Source organism: Athene cunicularia (assembly GCF_003259725.1).
Source record: "Athene cunicularia isolate RWA chromosome 1 unlocalized genomic scaffold, athCun1 chr1_part2, whole genome shotgun sequence".
Classification (NCBI taxonomy): Eukaryota; Metazoa; Chordata; class Aves; order Strigiformes; family Strigidae; genus Athene; species Athene cunicularia.
In genome coordinates this window covers 41,282,474-41,289,720 of record NW_020799092.1, presented here as the reverse complement: position 1 = coordinate 41,289,720, position 7,247 = coordinate 41,282,474, and the positions used below count along the sequence as shown (strand labels likewise).

At 44.3% G+C, this 7,247-nt stretch overlaps 1 protein-coding gene across 3 annotated transcripts in view; it reads right to left on the bottom strand.

Moving 5' to 3' along the window:
- NAP1L1 (nucleosome assembly protein 1 like 1) overlaps positions 1-608 on the bottom strand; it is a 30,314-nt gene extending 29,706 nt beyond the window's left edge. For 2 of the 3 annotated variants that reach the window (XM_026867446.1, XM_026867462.1), the window contains exon 1: positions 76-189. The gene's annotated coding sequence lies outside the window, so the exon portion shown is untranslated. Of the gene's footprint in view, positions 1-75; positions 190-462 lie in introns of those variants that run through there. The other variant, XM_026867454.1, reaches the window with a different exon arrangement.
- Positions 609-7,247: the final 6,639 nt, after the last annotated feature.

Here is a 7,247-nt window from a genome sequence, read left to right as displayed (position 1 = left end):
GCCGCCGCCGCGCCGGGAGGCGCAGAGGGAAGGTTCGGGCGTGTCGCCCCCCGGGACGTGCGTCCTCTCACGTACCTCGGGCTGGTTCCTCGGCCCCGCCGTGGGCTCCAGGGGACAGGCGCGCCGGCGGTGCCCCGCGCGTGGGTGTCACCCTGCCAGCAAACCCACCGAGGCGCGGGGACCGCCCGGCCTGGGCGGAACTGCGGCACCCCGGAGCGGCCGGCCCGCTTGGTGGGCCACAGCATGGCGCAGAAAGCGCCTCCTCCCCGCCGGGAGGGTGGCGGGGACGGACCTGCCAGGGAGTCGGGATGTAGTGCTACCCCCGCCACTTCAGCGCTGCTTTGAACCCGAGCTGGGAGGGTTTCTGAAGGCACCCGAGCAAAACCAGAAATTACTCAAACAGGTAAACCCTATTCGAACGGGCTACAAGTACCCACGAGCCCGCAGTCAGCACTAGCTTACCTTAAAACACCAGGCTGAAAACCATGGTGGTTCAGACGCTGTTTCATGAGTTTCGGTCGTTCGTGCCTTGGCCAGGACGGACAGCCAGAGGCAGCTCAGATTCTATCCTCCCATTTTAACTTGCCGTACTCTCCTGCCAGAGACCTAAGCAGCCTGGTTTCCTGCAAACACCTCTCATGCCTGACTGCAACCTCCAAGTGAAGCCTTTCCTAAAACTGATTGCTTCCTACGGTTTCTCTCCCATACACATGGTCCTGAGTAATAGCATGGAGCACACTTGAAGAAGACATCTGTGATCTACACTAAACTTACAGAAACGTAAATGTCTTTGGGACTTTTAGCTCCTCGTGGCTGGAATGAGCCAATTATTTCAGAGGCAGATGGGATGGACAGGCACACGGTGTGATGGTGTGAGAGCTATTTGCTGAGGCTGTATCACCAAATATTATTTACATTTTAATAAATTATTGTATCTAATTGTCCAAAGCAATCTGCGGTCTAAATGTAGCTATTTAAATAATGGAACTGACAACAGAGAGCAAAAGCAGAAGAAAAAGTGGTGGATTTACGTAGTACTACTTTGCAACTCAATCTATGTTCAGAATAAGCGAAAGATAAAGGATCCTGCTCTTTGCTGCATGGTGCCACACCAGTTTTATTCCAGTGTATGGCAGTAAACTCTCAGCCCCCAAAAGCTGTGATGATAAAGAAATCCCATCTGCAAGACAGAAGTTTATGGAGAGAACTTAAGGATGCCCTATTCCCCAGCACATTGAATTCTGGGAGGTGGGCTTTTTTATAACATACAATTTAAAATAGCTAGAAACTGTGAAAGTCTAAGGAGGCAAAAGAAAGATCCAGGCAAAAGGTTGCACAGTGTAGTTCCAAGTGTAAAAATTAGGGAGAAACAGGGATGGAGATGTTAAATGGTTCTAAAATTAAAGTTCCTGTAGCCCCCTTCCTTGCAACCCAGATGCTAACTTTTTATTTATTTATTTTATCTGAGGTGTCCAGTGCTTGGGAATATGAAGAGAGCAGAGGTGTACAGAAGGCATTTGGTAAAAATGAGCAATCAATTGGAATTTATTGCAACACCAATTATATTGTGCAGTCATGATAATGAGACTAAAGAAACTCTAGACTTGAAATTAAACCTGTACTTGAGTTTTAATGGCTCATATATTTTTCTTTGCTTTGAATTTTCATCTTCCTATATAATTTCCCATGCTTTAGACCATGCAATGCAACTTTTAGTTTCAGTCTGACTGGATAGTTGGAGCACTTCCTTGGTATTGCACAGAAAATTAACACCATTTTTTGAATAATGGGAGTTAAATCAGCTGGGAACACATTAGATACCGGCACAGGTATATTTTCTTCATAAATGTGTGTTATTTTTCAAAATATTATATCTTGAAGCTATTTTTAAAGCCTTAAAACGTGTGTGTAAGAAATGTGCAGGTGTGGTCACTGAATGTGCAGTGACACAGCGTTTTCTCCAAGCTGGAAGAGGTTGGTAAGAGACACTAGCAGAACTGCCCTATGGCATAGAAGCCAGAGCCAATCCCCTGGGGACACTGACTTGAGGTCAAATTGCTGCTCCAAATCAGAGGAAGAATAGTTTGGACTGGGTCCCTCACATGCTCATTGAGTGTCTTACTCATGGAGCTATTAAATATCAGGGAATCTGACCTCTCCCTTGCGTGCACAGGCCTTATCAGCTACGCTCACCACTTTTGCGTCCTTCCCCCCATAGCTCGCAGCACTGACTTGCACGTTGACTGTAGAGGGAGGCTCAGGCGGGGGCTATCTCCAGGCAGAGGCCACGAGGACACTCGGGGATGGAATAGAGGCCTAGGTTTGTATGTGGAGGGGCCTGAAGAAGGTCAAGCACTGAAGCCATTGCAGAAGGCTAAACCAGTATTTCTGTAACAGTATGTTGCAGCAAACAAGTTTGGCACTCGCATCTAGGCTCTGTCTTCCTAAGCACAGCATGCATCTTGTGTGCTTGAGCTACATTCAGGCTATAGCTAAGCTAAAGCAACAGTGCTTTATCTTAGGAAAATGTGTTGGTCATGGAGCCTGGTATGCCTGCTTCAGATCAAGAACTCCTCTGTGGCAGGTGATTCACTGAACATTTAAGTTGCTTTCAGGCCCTTTGTACTGACAGGAGAATGCAAAAGGTCCTTGGTATGGACTTGAATCTGATTACATGAACACCTAGACACCCCTTTTGAGGACTAGGCATGCTTGACAGCTACCAAAGGCTGTTTTACAGGACTCAGGACCTGCTCAGCACTGCAGACTTGCATTGTGTGGAAAGCTGTGACCACACATTATTTTCTGATCATAGCTGTTTTCAGATCAGCTCACCCCTGACTGTTTTCCTAAGTACTTATTGCTCAAGGTTACCCTCTCCTGAAATCTGCTGGCAGCGGTCCTCACGTGAGCACTGAGTTACAACAAGGGATGATATGAGTGCTTCTCATCTGCTTCAGTCTGTGGTAGCTGGCTGAGTTACAATCACCATGGAAGTTATCATCAGTCACCGAAAATGAGAACACTCTCACTGAACTATTTGCAGAGTAAAACCCCCAAGGTTCCCCAAGTGCCACAAAGGGATGCCTTTTCTTCTGTATGGTTTCAAACCGCGATGCAATCCTGTGCGGAAATACTAGGTTTACCAGTGCACAATGAAAACAGTGAATCTAGAGCATTCCTTTTAAAAGACTGACTTGCTTTCTTGTTGCAAAAAGCAATTATTTCAACTCTTACTGAATGATTATTGCAAATTACATGGCTAGCCAATGAATGATACAGTGCAGAGCTGTTGTTAGTTCTTCCATGTATTGTTTACTTTTTGAGGAACTACTTGTTTTCTAAAGGAAAGTACATCATCCCAGAGACCAAGTCATAGTTTATAAACAGCGCTACAGACAGCATAGAAAGTTCTGCTGAACTATCACATGGCAAATCATGCAAATCCCCGTGTAGAGCTGAATGAACACCTCTCACAGATTTCTGTTTTGCACTTGGTCCTGCTTTTGTGAAATGAGAGCAAATTTTCCCTCAGGGAATGCATTTGCAGACAGTGGTAGCAGCAAACTAAAGAAATACAGTGTGTGTAACCTTTTCGATACTGTAATAAAAGACAAATGACATGGTTTGGAAAAAGTAAAATACTGAAATGTGATTATACACTTTTTGACATAATAAATCTTCCACATCTTTCATTGCTCAGTATTTTTAACCCTCCAGGGACTCAATTGTGCCTCTTGTCTTACATTACAGTGATTGCTCATAGATACAGAAGGTATAAACCAAAAGTAACAGAAAAGAACCCAACAAAAACAACTGAGGGGAGAAATGGAAAAAAATAGGGATACAGTGTAGAGTGATAAACTGGAGGAAAGTCAGTGATACAGGTATATTGAAATCGATGAAGAAATGGATGTGCAAGTACTTTAGAGGTAGTACAGAAGTTAAAATCTCAAGTACGGTGCACTTGGTGGGTTTTAGGGTCTTTGCAGGGGGCTAGAACTCAATGCAGGTGGTTTTTTTTTTCTTTAAATATTGCACTTACTGTGAAGTAATTCTATTGGAAAAAAACAACTGTGCTAACTGAAATATCACTGTAGAATAGACTTTAAAGGAGCTGTATGTGGAAACTGATAAATTAATATTACATTAGAACAAATCTTGTTATAATGCATATAAATTAGTTCATCATAAGAAAAAGGCATTAAATAGAAGAAGCTGTGTCTCTTGTAGTGCCTGCAGTTGGTCTTAATGTATCTAACACGACAGTAAAACTATATATAGAGGGGTCCTTGTTTCTAGCATTATTGGTCATTTCACATGATAAAATAAAATGCCATGAAATTTGATAATTATAGTCAAGGGTTTTGCAGTGGTCTCATAAGGATGCAAGTAATATATTGCCTAAAGGCTGCCCAACTTTCTCATAGTTACCTTACACATGAAAGCAGGAAGCTCACTCTCTTAGAAACTACTCTGATCTGGTTTGGTGTTTTTACTGTAAAAAGGTGTACCTGTCACTGCCAGAACTCTGTTACTGCTAAAAATGTCCACAGTAGCACTCCTATCAGCAACAGGATATATATTCAGCCCCAGAAGTGAGCAGGAAGTCGATCTGAGCCATATGAAAGAATAGCATCCCAAATAGGGAGAGAAAGAATTCCTCCCTCCCCTTTTCCCCCCCAAAATCACAGATAGAACAAATCCAAACATTCTGTTTAGATCATCTTCATTTGTTTTATTTTTACCATTTCCCTAAGTCTTTGCTATCATTCATTACAATTTTTGCAATTAAAAATCATAATAAAGCTCGAATCTTGCATTTTATTATTAAAAAATGTCAAAATGAAACCTTGGCAATTTAGAACTTTTTCACCCATACACTTTCTGAGTTGAAACATTTGCTAACACTAACCCTTTTGGACAAGCAATTTAATTTTCAATGAATTGTCAATTACCAATTTAATCTCTGACCTCGCCCTTTTAAAAAAAAGTTTTCAGCAGGTCTAGTCAGTGTGACCTGGCACAGGAGAGCCACTTCCTTTCCCCCTTGCAGCCTGATTTCTCAGAAGACGGTGAACCTTCAATAAGCACAGACAGGGATACAGACTACTTGCTTTTCTTAACACATTTTTCTAAAACTTTGTTTTCTTCAGCAACATGGACAATGCTTTGGTCTGAAGTCATGTGCCTTGGCATCCAGCTACCCAACTTCAGTCAGCAAAAAAATTAAGGTTTTATGTAACTTAGTGTCTCAAAAATTATAGTTCAAAACACAGCACTTCAAGCAGATGGCATTCAAAGGCTGATCAGCTGCATAGCAAAAGCTGTCTGAAGAATTGTCAACATAGGGATATGAACAGGCTCTATTAAGTAAATTTGTAAGAAAAGGTGCCTATTTAAAACTTTTTTGTAACAGTAATTTTCTTTACTCCTGTACTGCTTCTTCTGTAGCTTTGGCTTGGGGCTGAGCTGAGAAGAGGAAAGGGAGGGATATTCGCTGAAGATCTTTGACTTTGGGTCAATGGCTACAGTCTCCCTGCTTGCTCCCAGATACAGTTTCTCAGGACAGTGTGTCAGGCACTGATATTCTGTCACAGAGGGTGTCTGGAAGAGTTTGTACTGATGGGATTCAAAGATGCTCAAGTCCCATTTACTGCAATAACCAAAGCAAACTTGATCAGAAGATCATGCTGGATATTAATAATGCTGCAAGGCCCCCATCTACCAACCTGAACTTCATACCGTGGAGGTTTGCTGCTTGTTGGGAACTTAGATCTGAGACATTGTGGAGACACTGATGTGGCTTCTACAATCCTCAGACAACCCCTGCTGCTCTTCCAGGTGGACACCAATGCTGCTACCAGGGGAGACCTGGAGTGTACTGAGCATGACTACATGACTCGGGGCAAGGGTGTGGGGGCAAGAAATAGTTTTGTCTTTGATCCTGTCAGTGAGGAGGAGGGGCTTGACAAGGAGTGAATGAGTCCTATGGGTCGACAACTGGTTGTGCAGCCCGTGTCAATGACAGGGATTTGTTTTTTTGAACTGGATCCTTTGTGAGGATCAAAGACTGCTGTGGAAGAGATGGGATCCCACCAGACTAGGCAGGGCAAAAACATTTGCCAACAGACTGGCCAAGCTGCTAAAGAGAGTTTGAAACTGAGAATGAAGGGGGAGGGAAATGACAACCCACAGTCGAGTGAGAAAGTGGTGGACCAGGTTGGTAAGCAGAAGATGTAAGGTAGGCAAGAGACACCTTGAAATCAGCAGTACAGGACTGAAGGGGACCTCAAGCATATACACTCAAATAAGGAAGTGCCAAGAGAACAACACTATCAGGGAAACTCTCACACATTTCCCGGTAAATCAGCATAGCCGTGTGCCTCTCTGAAATGCTGGTACATTAATGCATGCAACACAGGGAGCAAACAGGAGGAGTTCAAGCTCTGTGTACTGTTGCTACAGTCTCACTGGGGTTGCACAGACATAGTGGGATGGCTCACATGGCCGGAGTGCTGCCACGGAGGGATCCAGCTGCACTGGGTGTCATTCAAGGAGAGGGAGGAGAGGGAATTGCCCTTTAGGTGAGAGCAGCAGGAATGTGTGGGGCTCTCCCTAGAGATGGATGATAAGCCAGTGGAGAGTTTACAGGTTAGGACCTGAGGGCACACCAACAAGGGCAACACTGTGGGTGTTTGCTGTAGACCACCTGATTAGGAAGAAGAAAATGAGGTACCTCATTCAGACAACTGGAAGAAACTTCATGTTCATAGGCCCTGGTCCACACAGGGGACTTCAACCACCCTCGTATCTGTTGAATGGCATAGCAAGGCGCAAGCAGTCCAGGAGGTTTCTGGAGTGCGTTGATGGTTACTTCCTGGCACAGGTGATCAAAGAGCAAATGATGGGAGGCAGTCTGCTGGACCTCATCTTACAAATAAGGAAGAACTTGTCAGGGGTGTGAAGCAACCTTTGGGAGCAACCTTGGCTGCAGTGACTGTAAAATGGTGGAGTTCAGGATACTGAGGGGATAGAGCAAGGCAAAATCAGCTTCACAACTCTGAACTGCAGGGCAGCAGACTTTGGCCTGCTCAGGGACCTACTTAGAGGAATCCCATAGATGGGCCTGCAGAGAAGAGGGTTCCAGGCAAGTCTGCTAATTTTTCAAGGACCCCTTCCTCCAAGCTCAAGAGCAGTCCATCCTGATTTGCAGGAAGCCAAACAGAAGTGACAGGAGCTCTATA